The sequence below is a fragment of the Oncorhynchus mykiss genome, chromosome 3, assembly GCF_013265735.2.
Source record: "Oncorhynchus mykiss isolate Arlee chromosome 3, USDA_OmykA_1.1, whole genome shotgun sequence".
In the NCBI taxonomy this organism is placed as follows: Eukaryota; Metazoa; Chordata; class Actinopteri; order Salmoniformes; family Salmonidae; genus Oncorhynchus; species Oncorhynchus mykiss.
This window is the reverse complement of record NC_048567.1, coordinates 43,704,854-43,722,510: the sequence shown is the minus strand read 5'-3', so window position 1 is coordinate 43,722,510 and position 17,657 is coordinate 43,704,854. Positions and strand designations below refer to the sequence as shown.

General features: G+C 41.1%; 1 long non-coding RNA gene across 1 annotated transcript in view; it reads left to right on the top strand.

Annotated features, from left to right (window-relative positions):
• The window catches only part of LOC118956029, a 34,922-nt gene extending 19,292 nt beyond the window's left edge, over positions 1 to 15,630 (top strand). Inside the window, exons 2-3 of the long non-coding RNA XR_005045714.1 lie at positions 13,494 to 13,574; positions 14,135 to 15,630. This is a non-coding gene — a long non-coding RNA (uncharacterized LOC118956029). The remainder of the gene's footprint in view (positions 1 to 13,493; positions 13,575 to 14,134) is intronic.
• The last annotated feature ends 2,027 nt before the right edge of the window (positions 15,631 to 17,657 follow it).

Genomic DNA, 17,657 nt, shown 5'->3' with positions numbered 1-17,657 from the left:
ACTGGCTCCATGTCATCTACAAGACCCTGCTAGGTAAAGTCCCCCCTTACCTCAGCTCGCTGGTCACCATTGCATCTCCCACCTGTAGCACACGCTCCAGCAGGTATATCTCTCTAGTCACCCCCAAAACCAATTCTTTCTTTGGCCGCCTCTCCTTCCAGTTCTCTGCTGCCAATGACTGGAACGAACTACAAAAATCTCTGAAACTGGAAACACTTATCTCCCTCACTAGCTTTAAGCACCAACTGTCAGAGCAGCTCACAGATTACTGCACCTGTACATAGCCCACCTATAATTTAGCCCAAACAACTACCTCTTTCCCTACTGTATTTAACCTTTCTGATCTCCCCATCCCGGATCCGGGTTCGTGAATACAGACTCAAGCTCATTACCATAACGCAACGTTAACTATTCATGAAAATCGCAAATGAAATGAAATAAATATGCTAGCTCTCAAGCTTAGCCTTTTGTTAACAACACTGTCATCTCAGATTTTCAAAATATGCTTCTCAACCATTGCAAAACAAGCATTTGTGTAACAGTATTGATGGCTAACGTAGCATTTAGCATTAACATTCAGCTGGCAACATTTACACAAAAAAACAGAAAAGCATTCAAAAAAATCATTTACCTTTGAAGAACTTCAGATGTTTTCAATGAGGAGACTCTCAGATAGCAAATGTTCAGTTTTTCCTGAAAGATTATTTGTTTAGGACAAATCGCTCCGTTTTCTGCGTCACGTTTAGCTATGAAAAAAACCCTGTATCCAGGATTGTGTAAATCTATCAGCAAGCTCATTAGCATAACACAACGTTAACTATTTATGAAAATCGCAAATGAAATGAAATAAATATGCCATCTCTCAAGCTTAGCCTTTTGTAAACAACACTGTCATCTCAGATTTTCAAAATATGCTTCTCAACCATAGGAAAACAATAATTTGTGTAAAAGTAGCTAGCTAGAGTTAGCATTTCGCGTTAGCATTTAGCGTTAGCATTAGCGTTAGCATCCAGCACGCAACATTAACAAAAACATAAAAGCCTTCAAATAAAATCATTTACCTTTGAAGAACTTCTGATGTTTTCAATGAGGATACTCTCAGTTAGATAGCAGATGCTCAGTTTTTCCAAAAAGATTCCTTGTGTATTAGAAATAGCTCCGTTTTATACATCACATTTGGCCACCAAAAAAAATCCATAAATTCAGTCCTCAAAACGCAAACTTTTTTCCAAATTAACTCCATAATATCGACTGAAAACATGGCAAACGTTGTTTAGAATCAATCATCAAGGTGTTTTTCACATATCTCTTCATTGATACATCGTTCTTGGACACATGCTTTCTCCCCTGAATCAAATGGTAAAGTGGAAGCAGCTGGCAATTGCGCACCGAATTCGACGCAGGACACCAGGCGGACACTTGGGAAATGTAGTCTCTTATGGTCAATCTTCCAATGATATGCCTACAAATACGTCACAATGCTGCTAAGACCTTGGGCGAACGACAGAAAGTGTAGGCTCATTCGTTGCGCAATCACAGCCATATAAGGAGAGAATGGAAAACAGAGCTTCAGAAATTCTGCTAATTCCTGGGTGATGCATCATCTTGGTTTCGCCTGTAGAATGAGTTCTGGGGCACTTACAGACAAAATCTTTGCAGATTCTGAAACTTCAGAGTGTTTTCTTTCCAAAACTGTCAAGAATATGCATAGTCGAGCATCTTTTCGTGACAAAATATCGCGCTTAAAACGGGAACGTTTTTTATCCAAAAATGAAATAGCGCCCCTAGAGCTCTAAGAGGTTAATGTATTTATTTATTTTTCTCCTTTGCACCCCATTATTTTAATTTCTACTTTGTACATTCTCCCATTGCAAATCTACCATTCCAGTGTTTTACTTGCTATGTTGTATTTACTTTGCCACCATGGCCTTTTTTGCCTTTACCTCCCTTATCTCACCTCATTTGCTCACATCGTATATAGACTTGTTCATACTGTATTATTGACTGTATGTTTGTTTTACTCCAACACTCTGTGTTGTTGTATGTGTCAAACTGCTTTGCTTTATCTTGGCCAGGTCGCAATTGTAAATGAGAACTTGTTCTCAACTAGCCTACCTGGTTAAATATATAATATATAAGGAGACATTGGAACACAGCGCCTTCAAAATCTGGGGCATTTGCATATGCATATATGATGAACAGAGAGTAGTAGTAGTGTAAAAGAGGGGTTGGCGGGTGGTGAGTGGCTGGACACAATGCCAATAGCCCGGTTAGCCAATGTGCGGGAGCACTGGTTGGTCAGCCCAATTGAAGTAGTATGTACATGAATGTATAGTTAAAGTGACTATGCATATATGATAAACAGAGAGTAGCAGCAGCGTAAAAAGAGGGGTTGGGGGGGCACACAATGCAAATAGTCCGGGTATCCATTTGATTACCTGTTCAGGAGTCTTATGGCTTGGGGGTAAAACCTGTTGAAAAGCCTTTTTGTCCTAGCCTTGGCACTCCGGTACCGCTTGCCATGCGGTAGTAGAGAGAACAGTCTATGACTGGGGTGGCTGTACCAGGCATTGATGCAACCAATGCTCTCGATGTTGCTGCTGGAGAACCTTTTGAGTGTATTTCATGGAAAGAGCAAGTGTTCCTAATGTTTTGTACACTGTGTACATCATCACCAGAAAGAAACTGCAGAGTATTATCTCCTTTCTCAGAATGTTCATTGGGATTCAATATGAACTCGCAGCTGCATTCAGTAATGTCCTCATATTTCTTTCATCTCAGATGTGGAATACATGGACTCTTTAGTGCAAGATGGGGTTGTCTTATTTGCTAGGAATGGGTGAAACTTTCAGCTTCCACCAAAGGCCCCGGTAAAGATGCACAATTGCATGTCATACCAATTTTGTCCCATAATGGGAAGCAAGAGTGCTTTATGTGCTAGTTTGATTTGATCAAACTCGGTATCTGTTACTTAGACTACGTGGAACCGTCAGGGTGGGGTTCCCAAAGCCTTCGTTGTTAAAGTAGCATGTTTCTCTTGCCAACCTAGAATCACACCTCCTGTCGAAAAGCAAAGTGCTTCATTTACACATTTCAAATCACTCACGCATGGAAGATTGACCGTCAAACAGATGTTTCGCGTTACTCTATTGTGGCTCTGTGGCTGGGTTGTTGAGAGAAATAACACTAGGTGAGGACTTCTGCAAACTCACCCCCAGTTGAGTCAAAAACAACAAGTTGAATCACCAGATTAAGAATGGGGAAAAAAATTGGACTACTTGGGGATGGTCACACTTCAACAGTGGTCATTTTGCTTGCATGGGATCGAGGCTTGTCAATTCTGAAGGCTTGACAAGACTTTCAAGCACAAGTCGGAAGTTGAGATCAGCGTAATACGACTGAAGATACGGTGGCTTTCATTTGGAAATCTAAGCTCTTTTGAAACTATGTGCATATGTCACTGACTTTCTAGTTATTTTAGTATTCATCTCTTTATTCTTCTTCTGTGTTCCTCTTCCCCTCATCCTCTTCACAAATCTGCCAGCTATAGATAGTTGAAGAGCTCAGAAAGCAGGAGAGTGGAGATCATTATCATCACTTAAAAGGTAGCAAAAACTAACAGGATATTGGACTCTTTTAAAATGAGGGATGGCATTAAAAAAGTCTAAAAAGTGGGCTTGTCAAGTTGAGAAATGGAGCGCTTTGCAGTGACTGCATTAAAATGGAACAAAGCTCTGTCAGTGAGGCAGTAATCATACTCCAAACCTGTGTGCGGGGCTGGCTAAGCTGCTATAACTCTCTTTTTTGAAACTTTTGACACACCTGAAAATCAAACAATATGGGCGTGGTTTCAGTAACGTGAGGCAGAAGTGGTTCCATGGGCTTGCTAGCCATGCCCAGACAGGAAGAAGCGAAGCTGCACTATATTCTGAATAACTCTGTAAACTATATAGATAATCTTTGCTATGCTGGCAAGCTGGCAACAACAGCCGGTGAGCAAGGAGTTCACGGGAGGAGAGACGGGGAGACAGATCAGGCATGGTGCTTGCTGCAAGCTACTTACAGCTAATATGATGGCTAGTATAAACTGAGTATTCAAAACATTAAGAACACCTGCTCTTTCCATGACATAGACTGACCAGGTGAATCCAGGTGCAAGCTATGATCCCTTATTGATGTCACTTGTTAAATCCACTTAAAATCAGTGTAGATGAAAGGGAGGGTATTTTTAAGTGTTGAGACTATTGAGACATGGATTGTTTAAGTGTGCCATTTATTGTGTGATTTGTCAAGACAAAACATTTAAGTGCCTTTGAACGGGGTATGTTAGTAGGTGCCAGGCACACCGGTTTGTGTCAAGAACTGCAACGCTGCAGGTTTCTTTTCACGCTCAACAGTTTCCCGTGTGTATCAAGTATGATCCACCACTCAAAGCCTTTACAAAAATATACCATGGTAGTACAATAAAAAAAACATGGTATTATCATGTTTTTTTGGTCACTACCATGGCAGGAAAATACCATGGTACTGATGAAAATACCATGGTATTTTCCTGCCATGGTAGTGACAAAAAAAAACATGATATTTTATTCATTGTAGTAGTTACCATGGGACAAAAATTAACCATGGTAGTACAATGAAACCACTAGCAGCATGTTGTGAAACATGAAATGTGTTACGTTCATCGTATAGAGGAGACCAAGGCACAGCGTGATATGAATACATTCTTATTTTAATAAAGAAAGAACACTAAACAAACTAACAACAAAACGACCGTGACGCTATATGGAACGAATGCTGACATGCAACTACACATAGACAATAACCCACAAAACCAAAATGGAAAATGGCAACCTAAATAGGATCCCCAATCAGAGACAACGATAAACAGCTGCCTCTGATTGGGAACCAATTCAGGCCACCATAGACCTACATTACCTAGACATACAAAAACCCCATAGATATACAAAAACCCTAGACAGGACAAAAACACACATACCCACCCTCGTCACACCCTGACCTGACCAAAATAATACATAAAACATAGATAACTAAGGTCAGGGCATGACAAAATGGTACAAGGAAATCCCGGCCGGTAAAACCCTCCCTAACCCAGACAACATTGGGCTAATTGTGCGCCGCCTCATTTGTCTCCTGGTCACGGCCGACTGTGACACAGCCTGGGATCGTACCCGGGTCTGTAGTGACCCTTCAAGTACTGCGATACAGTGCCTTAGACCTCTGCGCCCTCGGGAGGCCCAGAGCCCAGACTTGAACCCGATCTAACATCTCTGGAGAGACATGAAAATAGCTGTGCAGCGACGCTCCCGATCCAACCTGACAGTGTTTGAGGGGATCTGCAGAGAAGAATGGGAGAAACTCCCTAAATACAGGTGTGCCAAGCTTGTAGCATCATACCCAAGAAGACTTAAGGATGTAATCGCTGCCAAAGGTGCTTCAACAAAGTACTGAGTAAAGGGTCTGAATACATTTTTTATTTTTTTATTTTATTTATAAATTTTGCCAAAAATCTAAAAACCATTTTTTTCTTTGTCATTATGGGGTATTTTGAGTCAATTGATGAGAAAAAAACAAAAAAAATAATACATTTTAGAATATGGCTATAACGTAACAAAGTGTGGAAAAAGTCAAGGAGTCTGAATACTTTCGGAATGCACTGTATACAGTATATTGACATAGTGACTGTGTGTGTGAGAGGGGGAAGGACCCCTTTGGCTTTGGCCATTAGTCTGTGAGTTAGCCCTTGGTGGGTCTATAAGGGCACAGGGCAAGACCCAGATGCAGACACGGGTGGTTCGAGTCTCTGATATTTATTATAATCCAAAGGGCAGGCATGAGAATGGTCGTGGACGGGCAAAAGATCATAACAAGGTCAGAGTCCCGGAGGTGCAGGGTGGCAGGCAGGCTCGAGGTCAAGACAGGCAGTATGGTCAGTAGAGGCAGGCAAGGGTCAGAACCGGGAGGACTAGCAAAAACAGAGAAAAGGGGGAAAAAACAGGAGCACGGAAAAACACGCTGGTTGACTTGACTTGACAAGACGAACTGGCAACAGACAAGCAGGGAACACAAGAATAAGTACCAAGGAGCTAATGAGGAAAACAGGTGACACCTGGAGGTGGGTGGAGACAATCACAAAAACAGGTGAACAGGTGTCCCTGCGTGACAGGGACAGTATTTACAAAAACTGCTGGTTGTCATATCTGTCATGGCACCATCACGGTATCCTCACAAGAGATTGGAACCCCACCAGCCTTTGCTGCCCCTTTAAGTACTGTGACACCATTTTCTTGAGCAGTAAAGCTGTTCCTTGACTCAATACTGTTAAAGGGGAAATCTGCAGTTGGTACATCCATTTTTGGATTCATAAATTCATATGCACCCTTTGATCTTGAAGAATATAGTTTATAAATGCTTAATGAACTTAATTCAACTTTTTTTTACCCCATCAGAACCCAAAATATAAGCTTGTTTGCAAACAAAGTAAATGTAAATAAATTCTCTATACCCTCAAAACATGGGTAAAACTATTATTAAAATAGCGTAGTCCTTTCATCCATAGCTTTGTCTATGAATTTTCTCCAGCCCCATCCCGTAGCTTTTTACCGAAACAGGGGCAGGGAAAATGCTTTGTTATTGTTTCATCTGCTGATTTTAAAGCTGCAAGCCAAAGTAAGTGAAAGGGTAGCTTTGCACGAGCCTTGGCTTGTGCGAGCCGGAACGGCTCATAGGAGCAGGATCCTGTTTCTCTAGTGTGAGACAGTTTCTGTTGTGTGAGGCAGCTTGACGTATAAATACATCCCTACCCCCAGCAAGTACAGGGCCTTACCTGGGCCCAATCTCCTTAATGCTGGGTGCCAAGTGGAGACGCATCTGGTCCCATTTTTACAGTCTTTGGTATGACTCGGCCAGTGATCGAACTGTGTAACCTTCAAATTTCAGGGAGGACACTAACCTTGAGGGCACTGAGTTTGTTATTAAAGCCATAGGTATTACCATATTGGGTAACACTTTACTTGACACCAACTGTCATAACACGTTATGACACGGTCATAACTATGTCATAATATGTCATAACAGCTGACATAACTTGCCATAACCTGTCATAATATGTTCATAACACCATCATTACACATATTTACACCTGTTATGGCCGGTTATGACATCTACAGAAGAATGTCAAATCTCCAATTTATTTTCTGTTTTTTCTCTGCCAAGAAGTTTCCTTTCATTTGAAAATGTGTTTCTTAAAGCCTTTGTTGTTGTAATGAATTCTTTACAGTCATGTTTTCTTCATCATATTTTAAATAACTTTTAGAAAATACACTTTGAAACTGTCATGAAGCATTATGCTCAACCTGTGTAACTTTACTTGGACTATGAAAGTACACTTTATGACACTGTCAAGAAGCATTATGACCATCATAATCATATAAACCATATAGGCCTATCACATACTTGCCCTTATATCAGTCATCAGTTAAAAAGAGGGAGTCTTGTCCTGCTCCTGAAATCTGCTTCTGCATTCATCCCAGTTATCACCAACAGAGCATAGGGGGAGGTGCATGTCGGATGTCAATGTGTGCATAATTACAATGATAATTTAGTATGGTCAATTTCCAGTAATTGACCATATAAGTTAAAATACTTTAAAGTAGTACTTAAGTAGTTTTGGGGGGTATCTGTACTTTACTATTTCTATTTTTGACAACTTTTACTTTTACGTCACTACATTACTAAATAAAATGTACTTTTTACTTTTTACATTTTCCCTGACACTCAAAAGTACTTGTTACATTTTGAATGCATAGTAGGACAGGAAAGTGGTTTAGGCATAGGCGACATGGGCAGCCGCCCAGGGCGGCATCTTGCCAGGGATGGCATGGGGCGCCCACACAAAAAAACAAAAAATTATAATAAATAAAACATAATAATATTTCGAATGGTGACATTTGCGCGATCGGTTTTCTTTTGCTCATTTTCACGTCACGTCAATGATATCATGTCACCGTGTAGGACTGTGGGTCAATTAACCATGTCGGAGTGGGCGCCCTAATTCTAGTTTGTGAGCTAGGCAGGCCACTGCCTGGGAAGGTCTCCCACTCAGAAGTATGAGATGGGGCGGGAATAGGTTGACCTTAGGTCTCCCCATTGGAAGCCCGAGGTAGGGGGAGCGGAGGAATCTATCAAATAGCGCACCTCTAACTTTGTACAGTTCGCCCTGGGAGCCATACAAGGTAGAACCGCCACTGGTTGACACATAGCCTATGGTGTAATGAATTTTCTTGTGTTACCTTGTGTGGTAGGTTTTGTGGGTTTTGACACTCTTATGTAGGTGTCATAACCAGCCATAAAATGACTACTGTGGTAGGTTCTGTAGGGTTTTACACTCTTATGGAGGTGTCATAACCTGCCATAAAATAATGCAGTATATGTCACAAAAGGTCTATCTATCATCACAGTGTTATGACCATATTATGACAGGTTATGACATACACTACTTGATCAAAATTATGTGGACACCTGCTCGTCAAACATGTAGACAGAAGTATAGACAGAAGAATGCTACATGGCAGACCAATCCAAATTCATCTCTTGGCAAGTCCAGCGAATCCATTATCTCAGCCAATCATGGCTAACGGGAAGATTCCTGTTTTTTTCCGTGGCTTAACTAACTAGGCTCGTAATTGAACAATTGTACTCATATTTACAGATGGCATGCACGTTTGTTATTAAGGCACATGAAAGTTAACATGTTCCAGAAGGCATTTCTGCCAAAAAAAGATTTTTATCATTCTGGTCACATATTGTTGAAGTGAAGATGGGGAGAGGTATGTCTGTTGTAATGAGATGTTCTGCATTTTTGACACAAAGATCAACAGTACAAGTTGTTCAGGCTCTGATCGTGTCCCATCTTGATTGCTGTCCGGTAATATGGCCAAGGCCAGCAAAGAAAGACCTAGCAAAGCTGTGACTGGCTCAAAACAAAGCAGCACGCCTTGTCTTCACTGCACACACAGAACTAACACCAAGAACATGAATGATAGTCTTTCATGGTTGAGGGTTGAGGAGAAATTGACTACTTCTCTTCTAGTCTTTTTTAAGAAACATTTGTGTGTTGAAAATGCCTAACTACTTGTATAATCTGTTTTCATACACTTCAAACAGACATACCCCACCAGACATGCCACTATGGGTTTCTTCACTGTACACCAACCAAAAACAGATTCAGTCAGTCGTTCAGTTATGTATGGAGCCATGTCATCGTGGAATGCTCTGCCATCAGAGGTTACTCAGGCAAAAAGCAAGTTTAGCTTTAAACATCTTTCTAAACATTTAACTATAATTGTATACCAGAATATTAATACATATGAAGTGTGTAAATAGTATTTTTATTGTCTCTTGGGGAAAAAAACATGACCAAATTCATACATTACATTACACAATACTCCGAGCTGCAGCTCCATACTACTTGTCAGACATAGAGAACTGATACTGCACTGGTTATTGGGGTAGGATTGGTGTGGGGTGTGGGGGGTCCATGGGGGGGCTTTTTACAATTTATTTTGATTCCTCATGTCTTACTCATTGTTTGATTAAAAAAAAAAAAAAAAATTAAACAAAATAATGTTACAGGAATGCTAATCTCATCTGTTTCTAACTACAGAAATGGTTTCAGAACAATCTGAGATGGTGGGTGTCATGGCTTTCTGAAATGACATGAAACTACCTTTGAGACGACTTCGCCGTGGGCTTTGAACAGGGCACTCAGCTCACGCCCAGGAGGCAGCCCGGTTTCAAAACGAATACAATCACTTTTCACCTGGTACAATCTCTGTCCACTCAGGCCAGCTTAATCGAATCCACTCATTGTAATATCACTGTAGCCCTCAGCTACAGGAATAGGCGTATAGTTGGTGGAGAGAGCACATGAGGTCATTCGTCCCAATTCTCCACCCTTCTCTTATGGTGTGCACTGGCAATCTCCTCATCATTTTACGTATGCAAGTATGCAAGTGTACACTTCGGGAGAAGGGAGGAGAATCACGACGCAACTCAGCAAGGCCAGTTACACAAAATCTCAATTTAATTCATTTTAAATTGATGGACATGTCTAACACACTTAAAAAATTATAATGTAAAGGAGCAATGAGGAAACTAAATGGAGTGGTGAGGAGGAAGAACTTCTTAGAATCTTTGTGTCCCAGAAGTAATTTAGCCATTCACTATAATCATTGTAGAGTTGCTGTTTTCTCGTGTCAATTAACTCATGACATTCCTGGATTACTCATTATATGAAGAAAGTTTGATTTAATAAAAAAATACTATAGTCAGTTTAAAAAAGGTTAATGGTACAAGACTGTGTACATATCTGGCTGGGTTGGCAAAATCCCTACATATCCCATCGAGCCAAGCGAGGAGAGGCTACCCTTTTTCACAATTCCAAGACCAGCCTGAAACGTCCAGCTAACCATACACCAATGACGCCGGTGGATCTCAAAACTGAACTTGGATCTGTTTTAGGTAGCAATGATATCCTTTGCCACCGTCGTATTACAACAGATACAGTATATCGAACCAGTCATGACTATTCAATAAAACTATAAATCATTTTTATGTTTCTTTCCAGTGAATTTCTTAGTTACATATCTGTATAACTGGCAAATACATTTTGAAGTTGAGAGTGTAGTGAAGTTATTAAGTTTGGCAATGAGGATGAAAACTAGCATAGTATAAACTAGCAAGCTAGATTAGCAAGAGAAAACCGGGGGAAACGAGCTTGGGCCTAGTGTGCATGGGCGCACATGCGCACTAGGCTAATTCAGGAAACAGATTGTCGTTTTTATGCCCTGATATCAAGAGTGAAATGTTTGATTAAGCAATTCAGAGACTGAAACGAATAAATCAGATGACTTACACTTAAGGAAAGGGGATCAATATAACTGTCAATAGAAATCAGCTGTAACTGTCAATAAAACAAAGCTTAAAACTATGTTTGAGTGAACCCTGAATACAGAAAATGATTGAAGTCGTTTCCGGACACTGTAGAGTCCCTCCTCCTCACCACTCTATAGCAAAACGAAGCATTGCGATTGATTTATCAAATTTTATTGATCATTTGAATTTTGACAGCCAAAGAGATGTTTGTTTTTGTCACAATTCATGCTATCACAACATGGAAATGAAATGGCAATCAGAATAAAGACTTTGTCATTTAACCATTTACATTACATTTTTAAATGTGTCAGTGCTGTACTGGATAGTACCATGGGCATCAAGCACACTTTGCTATGTATTTTTCAAATTGGTAGGCATTATTTAAATTCATGAAAATGACCGTTTTGTTTTTTACAAAACATACATTTCTTCTGTGAGGTGTTTAACCTAAACTCAATCCAAATAACTTCACAGATCTTCATTGTAAAGGGTTTAAACACAGTTTCCCATACTTATTCAATGAACCATAAACAATTAATGAGCATGCAACCGTGGAAAGGTCATTAAGACACTAACAGCTTAGAGACAGTAGGCAATTAAGGTCACAGTTATGAAAATGTAGGACATAAAAGAGGCCTTTCTACTTACTGACTCTGAAAAACACCAAAAGAAAGATGCCCAGGGTCCATGCTCATCTGCATGAATGTGCCTTAGGCATGCTGCAAGGAGGCATGAGGACTGCAGATGTGGCCAGGGCAATAAATTGAAATGTCCGTACTGTGAGATGCCTAAGACAGCGTTACAGGGAGACAGGATGGACAGCTGATCGCCCTCGCAGTGGCAGACCATGTGTAACAACACCTGCACAGGATCGGTACATCCAAACATTACACATGCGGGACAGATACAGGATGGCAACAACAACTGCCCGAGTTACACCAGGAATGCACAATCCCTCCATCAGTGCTCAGACTGTCCGCAATAGACTGAGAGAGGCTTGTAAGCCTGTTGTAAGGCAGGTCCTCGTCATAAATCACCGGCAACAACATCGCCTATGGGCACAAACCCACCATTGCTGGACCAGACAGGACTGTGCTCTTCACAGACGAGTTACAGTTTTGTCTCACCAGGGGTGATGGTCGGATTCGTGTTAATCGTCGAAGGAATGAGCGTTACACCGAGGCCTGTACTCTAGAGTGGGATCGATTTGGAGGTGGAGGGTCCGTCATGCTCTGGGGCGGTGTGTCACAGCATCATCGGACTGGGCTTGTTGTCATTGCAGGCAATCTCAACGCTGTGCGTTACAGGAAAGACATCCTCCTCCCTCATGTGGTACCCTTCCTGCAGGCTCATCCTGACATGACCCTCCAGCATGACAATGCCACCAGCCATACTGCTCGTTCTGTGCGTGATTTCCTGCAAGACAGGAATGTCAGTGTTCTGCCATGGCCAGCGAAGAGCCGAGATCTCAGCCCATTGTGCACGTCTGGGACCAATCCCATTGAGCACCTCTGGATTAACGTGAATCCAACCATCACCCCTGGTGAGACAAAACCGCAGGAAGAACTGGCAAATCTGGTGCAGTCCATGAGGAGGAGATGCACTGCAGTACTTAATGCAGCTGGTGGCCACACCAGATACTGACTGTTACTTTTGATTGTGACCCCCCTTTGTTCATGGACACATTATTCTATTTATGTTAGTGGAACTTGTTCAGGTTGTCTCTCAGTTGTTGAATCTTGTTATGTTCATACAAATATTTACACGTGCTAAGTTTGCTGAAAATAAATGCAGTTGACAGTGAGAGAACTTTTCTTTTTTGCTGAGTTTATATCCCAGAGGACCTAAATTGTAATTGTTCTGTGTAATCATCCACACATTTTTGAAGTTAATATTCGGTCATGCCACAAATGGTAGAACATAGATAAACCATTCAGCAGCTCTATTTAAGTAAATTAAGTGAGGATCAATGCATTAGGAGAAGCAGATGGGACTTAAGCCAGCTAACAGACAGAGAATTTAATTCAAACCCCTTTGGTTTTTGCTATGTGCTATTGAACGGCTTAGCTTTGCATTTCCCGTTTGTGAAATATTTAGTGTTCGTGATGCAGAATCAAAGGTCAAATGTCAAAAATCATTCTCTGTTGATGCAGTTTCTGCTAACAACAAAGTCTCTCAGTAACCCATTCATGCCCTACATCTAAAGGCATGCAGCTCGTAACTAAATATTAAAACATCTCCCGTGTCCTCTACTGTAGCATACCTCTCTTGCATCCAATCTTCATACTGCGTAACCATCCAGGGTTGGCACAGATATTGTGTAGTGTGAACCCTCCCTCTCTCAAAATCACATCACATGCACTGGCAGGATACAGACTAGAAAGGAGCCATTTGTCATTTCCGAAGACAACTCCTTCCTTTTGTATTATTCTATTTTGTTCAGTGATGGATACATTAGAATAAGCCTTCAAGCAGCACAGATGGTGCTTTCTGAACACCTGTAAATAGTGATTGTGCTGACATTGATGCTTTCCCAGAATCCTGGCCCTTTGTGCGATTGTGGAACGGGGCCGCTAGCTTCCATAGAAACTCATAATCGGAGGGGCTTCTAAAAAGAGGTGAGGGAGCTGAGAGAAGGGGGAAAAAAAGCATTTTCCTTGGTTTTGTCTATATTTTGGGCACTTGTACTGAAAAGTGAGACTTGTATCATGGTGGGGAGAGGAAGGTTCATCACTATGTTTTGCTGGGAAAACCGATGGACAGGTGTTTGAGTCCACTGCTTGGGAATCTGATCTGAAGAGGTTTGTTCCGGTGTGGCACTCGCGCAGCTTACTCACTGCAGGCTGGTTCTTACAGGCCAGGGCTGGCCCATACTCATCTGTTTATTTCACTCTTCTTCGCACACACTTGGTTTCACCTTCTAGCAAACAATATTGATCCAGTTTATTTAACAACATGAACAGCTCTGTCTCCGCCTCACATACAAACAATTCCCTAAACCTCCTCTATGGATTAACACTCTGGGGTCCTTCATCACACCCTTCTACTGACAATCTTGATCTAGTCCCTCTCATTTCTTGGTTGCAGATGTTATACAGAGCCCAACAGTGTACAGACAATCTCAATCCTTATGCTGCTCGTCTTGTTCTTGTCCTTTTGCTTCTTCTCATCTTCCAAGACAACTGGACCACCAATGGGGAGGGCCATGGAGGCACTGGAAGTCGTCCTACCCCGAAGTCAAAGACAAGATCTGAGCTGTGAGATCCAGCAGGGGGAGAAGCTGTAGTAACCATCCATTTTGTGTTGCACAGCCATCTGCCTCATTACAATAATCTCCCACACTCCAAAGACGCTCTCTGAAGGATTCACACGCAGTCTCTGAAACAGCTTTGAAGAGCAGAGCATGCTCGAGGGAACAAAGCCATAGGGATGTGTGTGTGAGTGTGTAAAAGTGTGCATGCAATTTTTATTTTTTTACCCTTCCATTCAACCAGCCTTGCATTTTAAACAGTATTTGGCCAGAGGGAGCTACTTTAGCAGTTGCTCTAAATATGGAGAACTTAGACCACATTTCAGTGACATCTGTGGCACCCATTGTGAAACTCATTCACCTCTCCAACTGTGTCGATTCTAAATGAGCAATGGCTGGTTGGCTTACATGTGAGGGACTATTTTGGGCTTGCATCACTTAGAGTTGCCTTGCGTAGATTTTTTATTTGAATACGCTGATAGCTTAGGGCTCTATTCAATCCGCAGTGTTGAAGATCCGCTTTATAGTGCGGTTGATAATTAAAGGCAATGTTCATGCGGTCGTGGAGACTGCATTCACGGTAAACGCTGCATACTGTATTAACATTTGAAGGATATGTATTTTCTGCTTGGATAGTTCCATCTGTGCCACTGAGTCTGGCTTTAATTATAGTTTGTCTACACATTTATATCTGATATGTTGGAATCACATCTCCATTTAAACCAAAAATCTAAGTTTTTATTAACAAATGTTAATTCCATTTAAAATCAAATTAAAGCTTGAAACCCTACACTCTAAGAAAAAAGGTTTCCAAAAGGGTTATTCGGCTCCCCATAGGAGAACCCTTTTGGGTTCCATGTAGAACCCTCTGTAGAAAGGGTTCTACATGGAACCCTAAAGGGTTCTACCTGGAACCAAAAGGTTTCTACTTGCAACCAAAAAGGGTTCTCCTATGGGGATAGCAGAATAACCCTTTTAAGGTTCTAGTAAGCACCTTTTTTCTAAGAGTGAAGATATGTATTGTCTATTTTTGTTGAATCCTGTGTTCAATTAAAAAAATTGCTTTTGATGACTTCCCAAATGCAACATTGGCCTGAATAGCATAATTTATGATATATGAGTGATAAAATGTGGTTACATTTCATTTGCTCTGTTAAACTTATCCTTTGGAATGACTTCAATAGCAACAGTGAATCTAAGTGGAGATTTCTCAACAATAATTGTCACGGTTGCACATTGGTAACGGTCAGTGAGAAATATCACAGCTAAGCAAGCTTGGTCTTTGTGAAAACCATGGATGAGAGACCAAAGGCACAGCTGTAGGTAGATCAACTTTCCAGTAGGAGGTGCTACCCAACCTATTGTTTTTTTTGTTATAGTGGATATTACATTGAAGATATGACGTTTTTTGACGTTACAAATAAACATGTTTTATACAAGGTTTGTCTATGTTGAAAATTGGTTACCATGATGACATACATTTCACCCTCAAAACAACAGTTGATGACTTTTTTCCAATCCAATGTATTTTCCACGTAGATTCCACATCACAATACGTTGAAACAACGTAGATTTAACCAGATTGTGCACAGTGGGACAGCCCCTTTGATATATCTACAGCAATCATCTTGACAATCTTTGTAAGTGATTTTCTTTGGTCCTGTACCACACTATAGACCTTAACAAGTGATACCCAGATTTCTCAGCGTTTATTTCTCATGGCCAGCTGTATTGGCCAATATTCCACTGCAGTCACATGACTTCTCCGTTAAGGTATGTGACTGATAGCTCTCTTAAAAGGTCCCCGATTAGATGATCAATCAAACACTGACGTCGTAATTAGACACACAAATCAGCCAGAGGGACTCGACCACCCAGTACTATGGGAATGAGAATCAACTGACAGATAAAGCATGGGACTCAGACTATTAATCATTGAAGAAGGCACTGTGCTCTCTTCACTGTCTAGCACAACTCTGAATGAGCTGCGGTGCTCCATCACAATGCATCACAATGCTGATCTACTGTATAAATCATGTGAATGTAGTTCCTTTTTTGCTTAAGTTGAGTTCCAGTGCGTAGCCTAACCTTTAAATAGCCCTGTTTAGCATTAGGCGTGCATTCACTTCACTTTAACGTTTGCTACGATGTGTGACGGTTTGTACTGAATGGCACATTTCCCCAAATGGTGCACACCGTTTGCTCAGGTTTGGTGGTTGTGGCAAAGTGTGGATTGATCAATTCCAGTTCGTGTGACCCTCTGAAATTGCAAACCTTGTGCAGCACACCATATAGTAAGTGCCCTCTAGGTCACCATTATACATTTTTTCAACTGGTCTTTCAGTACGCAACCCTGGCCTTAGTGTCTGGCCAGACACAGGTCATGGGATATCCGCTTCTGTTGGCAAGACCTCAAGCTACCACAGAAATAGTAGGCTACTTATCAGTGTTGTGTTCGAGACCACCTAAAGCGAGACCGATTCAAGACAAGACCGAAGCAAAATGAGTCTGAGTCAAGACCAAGACCGGAGGGGTGGCAAGACTGAGTCAAGACCGGGACTGGGAGGGGTACAAGTGGTCCGAGACCGAGACCAGAACATTTTGTGAAATCATCTCCATAATAAAACAAAACCCAGTATTTTTGTGTTCATATTTCAAAACTACACATGGATTCTTTAGACATTCAGAGTAGTGAAAAGAGGGAAAATAGAGCCACTCTACAAATTATTACTAACTCAAACACAGTGGGGAACAATGGACCTTCTACGCCTTCAGAGAAGGGCTAAGGATTTATAAAATAATTATTATAATAATATAATTATATTATTATTTTCAATGATGTTCTGATTTAATCTCTTCAGTTTGTGTTGGAAAGGGTTAACACTGAAGATAAAAAAATATTCAATCAGGATTGTTCTTTGCTGGTCTCTAAGGAGGTAAATCTAGCTAGCTAAGTCAGCTATTGGCTAGGCCATCAGAAGCTACAGTAGATAAAGACATCTGGCATTCAACTGTATTAGGGCAAGAGTGACAGTGGAATCAACCAATCACATTTTGACTTAATAGGTGGGACTGTTTTTATACAAAAAAAACGTATGGAAACCTCTGCCTTCTTGAAGGCCAACAGGTCACTGCGCAAAAGCGAGCAGTAGTTTTCCCACGGTCTAGCTAGTTAGCTTTTGTTGTCGGCTAGTTTTCAGCGGCTGCAGCAGGTGTTATCAAAGAGGATGTTGTTGATCATTTGTTAGCTTCTCCCTTTTCAAGAATACCTTTCAAGAAGAAGTTATGTTTCAAATTATCTGGTGAGTGGAACTGTGTTTTTTATTGCAGCACACTTGTCGTTGTTCGTCATCTCTTTGCAAATAACGTATGTGTGTGAAACATTGTTGCATTTAAAGTGGAACTGACATCATTTTAGCTACATGAAATATTTTTTAAAAGTCTGTTCATT